Source organism: Aricia agestis, chromosome 2 (assembly GCF_905147365.1).
Source record: "Aricia agestis chromosome 2, ilAriAges1.1, whole genome shotgun sequence".
Taxonomy (NCBI): domain Eukaryota; kingdom Metazoa; phylum Arthropoda; class Insecta; order Lepidoptera; family Lycaenidae; genus Aricia; species Aricia agestis.
The window spans coordinates 176848-186921 of NC_056407.1; positions in this window are offsets into that span (position 1 = coordinate 176848).

Genomic DNA, 10074 nt, shown 5'->3' on the forward strand with positions numbered 1-10074 from the left:
TCTCCATATTTTAACACTATTTATTTGCATATGTAAAAGAGAAGAAATAAAATAAAAACAATACATATATTATTATAAAACCTAAGGCCGCGTCACCATCAAACACGGCGTGGCATCGTCACCGTGCCACGATACGACGCTGCCACCGTGACACGTGACGCGTGTTCCGACTTCCGGTGCCACGAACAGTGCGCCGCGCGCCGCCCCGTGGCCCATTGATTGAAATCTGATAAAATTTCCACTACGCGACTTTGTTTGATAGGTATTTCACATGCCTCGTTTAAGTTTGGAACGGCATTTTTCGGAAGTTTCACCCTGAACAGGGGCGTGCGGTGCACCGTTCGCGTCACCGGGACACTGTGCGGCATCGCACCGTGTCAGGGTGGCGGCGTCGTGTCATGGCACAATGACGACGCCACGCCAAGTTTGATGGAATTGCACTGTAACCCCACGTATTTGACAAATGTCGCCATAGTAAAAAAATCTCTATTCTAGTAAATCTTTCGAATGACACCTGTTGTAATTTGTAATTAGGTATATTATATGCCGGGTGTACAGGATCTTGGCCAATTAAATGAGCGGTGCATAGGTATGTAAAATTTAGATAGAACTTGGAAGCCAGTTTGGATGTTTACTAAAAGAAGCAACGGTTATAGGTTAGGTTCATATTGTGTTCATCTAATTGAATTTACGGTTATAATCTACAAAATTCAGTGTTTTTACGAGTCTACACATAACATTCATGGAACTTTTTAAATACTTACGTATGTTTTACCGGCTTTTATCCATTTCTTACGTTTTTCAATAAGCCATGGCATGTGAATACTTTTGGCAGGAAAATAGTAAAATTTTAGATCGTTCGATTGGCGTTCACATATAATCTTACCTTTTATTAAACCGGAAAACTTACTAATGATCCAAACAGCTACAGACCTATTGCTCTCTCTGCCACCTTAGGGAAAATTCTGGAGCATTTAATCAAGAACAGATTGGAGTGGCTAATGGAGAGTCGGGGTATGGTATCTAAAACACAGTTCGGTTTTCGAAAAGGCCTAAGGCCTTATAAGGTTGGTGCTAAGCACCACGGACAGTGTAGCAACACTTGTAACCGATATCCGCATCGCTTTTTCGAAAATGGAACATGTGGTGGCTGTGTTCTTGGACGTATCTCTGCGTACGATAATGTCAGACTTCCACTGCTCAGGCAAAAAGCAAAGACTTCTATAAATAGAATTCTTTGGCAAAAACTTCTTCAGCTGAGCGGCTCGGCTAAACTTTACAGTTTCTACACATTTGACGTTGACCTCGTAGTCAATAGTTTTTGTGAGTTACTCCAGTACGCAGATGATTGGGCCTTGTACATAGCTTCAAAAGATATTGCGGAATGTTCCGCACGTCTCAACTCTGCGATTAGCTATCTTACCAAGTGGATGGATAGACATGGCTTGTCCTTCTCTATCGCCAAAAGCTCTGTTGTTGTATTTTCTCGTTCCAGAACCATACCAGATCTCAACATCGGTCCAGGCCAGGGATGGGTAAGCTACTGAGTATTTACTCAGACCAGTGTGCCGAGCGTGAGTTTTTTGTTTGACATTCGATCGTGAACGCGTTTGGCGTTTACTAAGATTTTGTATGGGAGCTGGGCTCACTCCCGTGAACATCGCTAAGTGGCGCTGTACAAATCCCATACAAAATCTTAGTCAAACAAAAACTCACACTCGGGCCTCTGAGTAAGAATGAATTTAGACACTCAGTATTTACTTACTACTGAGTATTTATGTTTCACTAACCAGAATTGAATTATTTATGGTTTTTCTTTATTTATTATTTACTAGCCCGCGACTTCGTCCGCGTGGACTTCAGTTTATAGCGCGCGATGTCAACAAAATTGGTGTCAAAAGCTTTTATAAAAAAAAACCCTGGTACCCCTTAAATCAAAACAGCTGTGCAGTGTGCACATAACATTTAATTTTTAAAAATTTAACTTTATATTTTATGCCAAATTTTAAAGCTTATTTTGCCCCCTAATTACGCAACCTTACCCATAAACTATTTTCACTGTATATAATATAAAGTACTGACTTATGAAATAACGTTAAAAGAAATAATAATCGAAAAAAATGATACCACCTCTTATAGAAATATGTTGGGCAAGCGTTAGCGCGATGTAAGAGACGCACGGCGCCATCTAGTATGAATTTTTGGAACTAACTTAATTTGAACAAATTTTTGTATTTTCACCCCTTTACAACCCTTTTTTCTTGTAAAAAAAGTAGCCTATGTCCTTTCTCAGGCTTTAGACTATCTGTATACAAAATTTCATTACAATCTGTTTGGCAGTTTTGGCGTGAAAGCGAGATTTTAAGTTTATCCAGTATAAATGAAAATAAATGTATATAAACTGAATGCAAAATTTTCTTTTAGTATTTTCGGACTCAGTAATGAAAAAGTAGGTACCTCAGCTATAGAATACTTAATTTTGATGATAGACTACGGTACTTACCTGATTTTGGTATTTAGGCAGACGATTTTTATAATGTCGGTGTTATAAAAAATATCATAGGTATACAATATATCCTACTAATATTATAAAGGCGAAAGTTTGGATGTATAGTCCGTCAAGAAAGTGAAGAAATTAAAAAGTGGCAACATCGTAGTGTCATCCCTTTTTTCTTAGAATAGTCGTGTTCATGGAATTAATACCTATAATAATTCCATGTGCCTCATTCACCGTACCCTTGTTTTTTCATAAAACCTACTTATAAGGCAGAGTTTTCGTCAACGCACTCTGACATTGGCGATTCACTAAGGAGCCAAATTTTTAAAAAGAAGAAGAAAATTTTCTCTTAAAAAGTTCCAAGTCGAAACTCGATTGACATTTTGCATTGTAGTTAAAGTTAAATTTACAGTTAAAGTTAGTTAGTGCAACCCAGTCTAAAAAAGTAGTCAGTAAAGTCAACGAGTTAAGTCAGTTGCTTTAGTAAAGTGGTAGACCCTTTTCTAAGGGGGGTATTACATTATCATTTATATTGGATCATTTACATTATCATAGGATCCAATATATAAGATCACTTGATCATATCTGCATATTACATTATCATATTTAATTGATCCTATTTTACGTCATATTATGTGGTTTCAATAGCCAATGGAGAGCGCTAACGCTGACAGGTATTGACATCAGCGTTACTAGATCTCAGAGAATTCGATTTGTCAAAAGACATCGTCATTTTTAATATGACTTGTTTTTTGTTACTTCAGCAAGATTATGCAAGTATATAATTAGAAAAATAATTACAAATACATTATTTGAAACATATTAACGAACAAGAAACTAAAAACTCTTTTTTATATTAAATAACTGGCAACACCTATTTCTATGACCGTATTGGATCCAATCTCTCAGCAAAATAATGTCAAAAATCTATGATCAAGGAAGAAATGAATCATATGTCTATATTACATTATCCAATATCATTGACTCAATGATCTCGGATCCAATATACGGTATATGATTTATTTATTTATTTATTTGGGATAACAACAGCCATCAATTTTACAATGTACAATAGAAGAATACAACAAGTAGGTATATAAGGCCAATAACAGCTATCCACAACTTATTACAATACTTATTACAATTTTACCAAAAGTAAACAGCATAGAAACGGAAATGAAAACATGTTTGACACTTAATGCTAGTTCTTATAATAATATAAAGCCATATATTTTATCTATTATAACTTATAAGTTATAGTATAATATAAATAATAAATATATACATACTTATATAAATGTGTATAATATAATTTGGTGAATAAATGATAAAATAAGTATGATATATGCATATAAGATACAAGTATAATTTTAATAGTAAAAGTAATTAATTAATAATTATATATGAGGATATTGAAAACAATATATAAATTCAGTACAATTTCATTAATTTTAAAACTAACTAACGACTCCAATTATCACACAGGCTTTTTATTTTTCTAACAAGGATAATTTAATTTTTGATTTTAATGATGGTTTTGTTTCTATAAAGGGATCAATATGAGAAAATTTTTTGTTGTATGTTTGTATAACTCTAGTGAGAACACAATTTTTAGCGTAATTAGTATACTGAAATGGGACATAAAATAGAGGAGTTTGACGTGTTCTGCGATGGGGTACGTTAAACAAGACTAGATTTAACAGATAAGGACTATCTATATTACCATTTAATATATCATATAGAAGACACATGTCATATAAGTTACGACGATCATCTAGGCGCATTAGTTTAAAATGACGACACTCTTCAACGTAATTCTATGTGGGTAAAGAAGAGCCAGACTTAAAATTTAGAAAACGAATAAACTTCTTCTGGATGTTTTCAATGCGAGATGCATGGGTGATATAAGAAGGAGATCAAATTTGACATGCATATTCCAGAATGCTTCTAACAAATGCAAAGTACAGAACCTTAATACAATGAATACTTTTGAAGGGTTTGCATGTCCTTTGCACGAAACCCAGCACACGGTATGCTCTGTCTATTATATTGTCATAATGCATAGTTAGAAGCATTCCGGAATCGAAATATACGCCAAGATCTCGAACATTACTAACGCGAGCTATGGTGACGTTATTAAAATTATACGGAAACATTATGGGGTTTTTTCTGCGTGTGAAACTTATGCATTGGCATTTGTGAATGTTAATTGTTATATTGTTGTCTTTGTAATAAATAAATAATTGGTTAAGATCGCGCTGCAAAAGTTCACAGTCCTGTAATGAACCGATGGCAAGGAATTTTTTTTTGTCGTCAGCATAAAATAGATGCATGGCGCTGGTGAGGCACTTGTTAATGTCAAAAATGTAAGCACTGTAAAACAAAGGGCCCAAATGTGATCCCTGCGGGACACCGGAGGGTATTTTTACATAATCCGATCTGAAACCCCCCAGAATAACAGCTTGTGAACGGTTCGTAAGATACGACTTGACCCACCGTAGCAGATCACCATGTATTCCCAGTTTATGGAGCTTGATAAGCAGGAGGCCGTGATCAACTCGATCAAAAGCTTTTTCAAAATCCGTATAAATCACGTCCACCTGCCCACCACGCTCCATATTCTGTAAGACATAGGTAGAAAATATAGACAGGTTTGATAATGTTGACCGTCCCTTCAGAAAGCCGTGTTGAGTACTTGGTATGCCTTTAGATAAAATGTGATATATATTGTCATAAACAAGTTTTTCGAAAACTTTACTGATGGTGCTTAAAATAGAGATAGGCCTATAATTGTCAATAGCTGATTTACTGCCTTTCTTATGAATGGGAATAACGTGAGCTATTTTCCATTTGTCGGGAAAAATACATTCAGACATTGACCTACGCAGCAAAATTGTAATGGGTGTAGCCAGTGAGTCAGCACATACTTTTAAAACAATAGGTATAATGATAATCTAATATCCCCCTAAAACTTTCGATGGAGTTTTATTGCGGCTCTTCACGATGGGCAAGCGTAGGATGGCCGATGGCGCCAGCGCTGGCCGTGGAATGGCGGCGGTGTCGGTTTTTCGGCCGCACATCAAAGGATGATGGCCCAGCGATGGCGGTACGCCTCTACACGTTGGCGATACGACAGTCGGTGCCTCCTTGTGAGTATAGTCATATGACATAGCAATATGACATAGGGACTAATATTGCTATACTGTGGTATAGTATTCGTTGGTCGGTGCCTGACCGCGGGCGAATGAGGACGTCGTAATTCGTATTACAATTTACGAATTTCATTCAAAATGACGAGTACGTGGTCTCATAATGAATGAAACTATATTAATATTGTTACGGTACATGGTATACGGACACGTGGTGCCATCTAGCGACAAACCAGCGAAGCTTACCGAGGGAGCATAGGCAACATAAATCCCCTACTCAATACTAGATGGCATGAGGTGCGCAAGTACGTACTCGAACTTTCTAGAAAGGTCCAATGTTTGTTTACGTGTTTACCGTTTATTTGTTTGCGTGTGTACGTATTTTAATTTAGACCTTATGACTGAGTTCATAAGGTCTAAATTAAATTTGCCAAAACAACTTACCGCACTTATCGTAAGGACGGCAGTTTTATTGTGGTACATGCTCGAGCCTCCTAGAAAGTTCCCACGGTTGTTTACTTGTTTACGTGAATCGGGAACTTTCTGGAATTCGTCTCACCATATAAAAAGCCGCAGGCAGGCCCGGCGAGTCAGTTCGGTTCGAGCGATCATCAAAGCGACTTCAGAGTGACAACAAGTGAGTGAACCAGTGAGTGAACCAGTGAAACCTGCGACTTGGCTACGACCTAGGACAGTGATAGTGCTTAGTGATTGGACCTAGTGATTAGTGTTTGGACTTAGTGCTAAGTGTTGTGACCTAGTGTTTAGTGCAGTGTTAATAAAGTCTTCAAGAGAGTCACCAGGTCTTTCTCTCCAAATCCTTCGAACCCTAGCACGTAACAACTGGTGTCAGAAGTGCGATTTGGAGATGCCATTGACTCCGAGAGAGGACTTCAAGGGGAGTGTTAGGAAAAGGGCGCAGCGAGCTGCTGCCATTAACTCCGAGAGAGGAGTTGCGGAGGCCACACCCACTGTGGACCAAGCTCCGCCCACCGAGGGACAGGCCCCACCCACCTGGCTCCGCCCACTGACCACGCCCACCAGGCTCCGCCCACTTTGGATGAAGCCACGCCCACTGGCTCCGACCACCGGGACACGCCCACTGACCTCGCCCCTCAGGCTCCGCCCACTTTGGGCGTCGCCACGACCACTGGCTCCGCCCACCAGGCCACGCCCACTAGCCCCGCCCACCGAGGTCCGTCTGCTCAACCCCTGCCTACTGGCTCCAGCCACCATGCATCGCCCGTAGATTCTGCGGCCCCTCAAGTGGCTCCTCAATTACAAAGCCTAATTGTGTTAATTCAGGCTCTGCAAGAGTCACAAGACCGCAAGCTCGGCGCTTTGCAAGAGTCACAAGACCGCAAGCTCGGCGCTTTGCAGGAGTCTCAAGAGCAACAAAAGGACCTCCAAGAAAAAGCGCTATTGGCAATAAAGGATGTTAGTGACACGGTGACTAAGCTTCGGAAAGATGTCGACATAATGGAAGAACGCGTTACCGGGCTAGGAGTGGATATGGAAAATGTGAAAACCGGCCTCACAGAATTACAGAAGTGGAAACCACAGGAGTCGCGACGTGTAGTGGAACTTCCGGAGTGGCACACGGGCCAAGAGTAAAAGTACCGCCATACGACGGCACTACTTCTTGGAACGCTTACCGTCAGCAATTCCAGACTGTTGCTTCTGCCAACGGATGGACTGACGAACAATGCCTGACCGCTCTCACTGTCGCGCTCAGAGGGCAAGCCTTGTCGGTCCTGGAAGCACATACAGGAAATGGGTTCAAAGACCTGATGGAGGCCCTTGAATCCAGATACGGGGAGCGACACCTGGAGCACGTGTTTTGTGCCCAACTGCGTGACAGAGTCCAACGCTCAGGAGAAGGATTACAACAATGGGCGTTGGAAATTGAAAAACTCGTCAAGAAGGCACACCCAGGAGCTGACGCCAAGATGGTCGACTCGAATATTGTGCAAGCATTTGTCGACGGAATCAGGGATCTGGAGGTCAGAGCTGCAGTGAGGCTTCGTCACCACACCTCGCTTAAGGAAGCATTGGCGCATGCTTTGGAAGTTGAGACTGTTCGCCGTGACATACGACAGACCCATAAGATCCACGAGGTCTCTCAGGAAGTCAAGGAGGTCAAGGCTCCCATGAAGAAATGTTTGGGAGCCATGTGCTACAAGTGCGGCGAGAGGGGCCATCTCCAGCTCAACTGTCCGCAGAATGAGACCCAGATGGCAAGAATGAAAAGGCTCGAGGAACAAATGGAGGAGCTGAAGAAGCAAGGGGCTTCGTCCCCTGCCCGGGAGCAGGGAAACGAATAAAAGCCAGGACTAAGGGGCGAGTGCTGGCTGACACGGAGGAAGCCCCAATAACGGTTATCTCCCAAGCAAGCAGCGGGAATAGTCTGGTGATTCAGGGGACTATTAACGGGACGGATTGCAAAATGACTCTAGACACAGGAGCCTCTAGAACAATAGTGAACCCAAATTTGATAAAAGCCGCAAGGAGGCACAAGAGGAGAATTAACAGTCGGCTTCTTACCGCCTTCGGTCAGCCAATACCCGTCGTGGGAGAAATGTCAGTTACGATGAATGTGGGGGAATCCTCATACCCTCATGACGTTATCGTGGCTGAGATTATGGATGATTGCATCTTGGGTTTGGATTTCATGAAGAAGCACAACTGCAGAATTAATGTCGCCGACGGAGTGTTCAAGTGTGGCGAAGAAGAAATTTTCATCCTTGGAGGTGCTTGCGGGAAAGTTGAATGTGTAAAGAAAGTCATAATACCTGGACGAGCGGAAGCTAGAGTGCTGGTGAAACTACCGCCAGCTGGAAAGAAGAAGTTAAATAGATGCGTGTTGATCGAAGACACACCTACCAAGACATCTGCGCAAAAACTGATGACGGCGAGAACCCTTGTTAGTGGAAGCAGTAACGCTGTGGTCAAGGTTTTGAATCTTGCTGATCGCGAGATCTGCTTGAACAAAGGTGACGTCATTGGAAAGTGCGAGAAAGTTGTCTGGATAAGAAAGTGTAGTTCGATCACAGGCTCAGACTCAGCAAACACCAGCAACTATGGAATAGTGACTGAGCTACTTGATGACTGCAAGAGTAATCTGACTTATTCGCAGGGCATGAAAGCTAAGAAGTTTTTACAACGCCACGTGAATATCTTCTCAAGTCAGGAAGGTGACCTTGGAAGAACGTCGATGGTTCAGCACAGGATAGATACCGGAAGCGAGAACCCAATTCGTCAACGAGCAAGACGGATACGAGTACCCATTGCAAAGGAAAAAGAAGTTGAAGGCCTTTTTGGAGGACATGAGAAGGCATAAGATTATTGAACCGTCTGCAAGTCCGTGGTGCTCACCGGTTGTATTTTATTATGAAGAAGAAAGATGACAGCACAAGATTTTGTGTAGACTACAGACGTCTCAATGATGTCACCAAGAAGGACAGTTATCCATTACCTCGAATTGACGACACTCTGGATACCTTGAGTGGCATGAAATGGTTCTCGACCCTGGACCTGAAATCTGGATACTGGCAGGTGGAAATTCATCCAAAAGACAAAGAGAAGACAGCTTTCTCCACCGGTAAAAGTTTATGGCAGTTTAACGTCATGCCCTTTGGATTATGCAACGCACCTGCCACATTTGAGCGACTCATGGAGTGTGTACTGGCAGGCTTAGTTGGAGAGGCTTGCTTAGTCTACTTGGACGACGTCATCATTGTTGGCCGCGATTTCGAAGACCATTTGCGAAACTTAGAACGAGTTTTCACCAAAATAGAGGGAGCCACTTTAAAGTTGAACCCGAAAAAGTGTCGTTTATTCAGGAGTAAGGTCAATTATCTCGGCCATTTTATCTCCAGTGATGGAATTCAGACGGACCCGGAGAAACTGGAAGCAGTTCAAAATTGGCCAACCCCTAAGAACAAAACCGAAGTGCGGGCATTTCTCGGCCTATGCTCCTACTACAGACGTTTTGTTAAGGGATTCTCAGAGATAGCCAAGCCATTACATCGGCTGACAGAAGATAAACGACAGTTTATTTGGAACGAGACTTCTGAAGATTCTTTTCAAGAACTGAAGAAACATCTGTGTGAAACACCAATCCTGGGGTATTCACAATCTGAAGGTCAGGTTATAGTCGACACGGACGCAAGCAACACGGCCATTGGAGGGGTGTTATCTCAAAAACAGGGTGAAAGAGAAGTTGTAATTGCATATTTCAGCAAATCTTTATCTAAGCCAGAGAGAAACTACTGTGTGACAAGAAGAGAACTCTTGGCTGTCGTAAAGACGCTACAACATTTCAGCAAGTATCTCATCGGCAGACAGTTTTTACTGCGAACTGATCACGCAGCGTTGAAGTGGCTAGGTGTCAAGAGGACGTTAACAAAAGTGCGAGAACGATTCTAC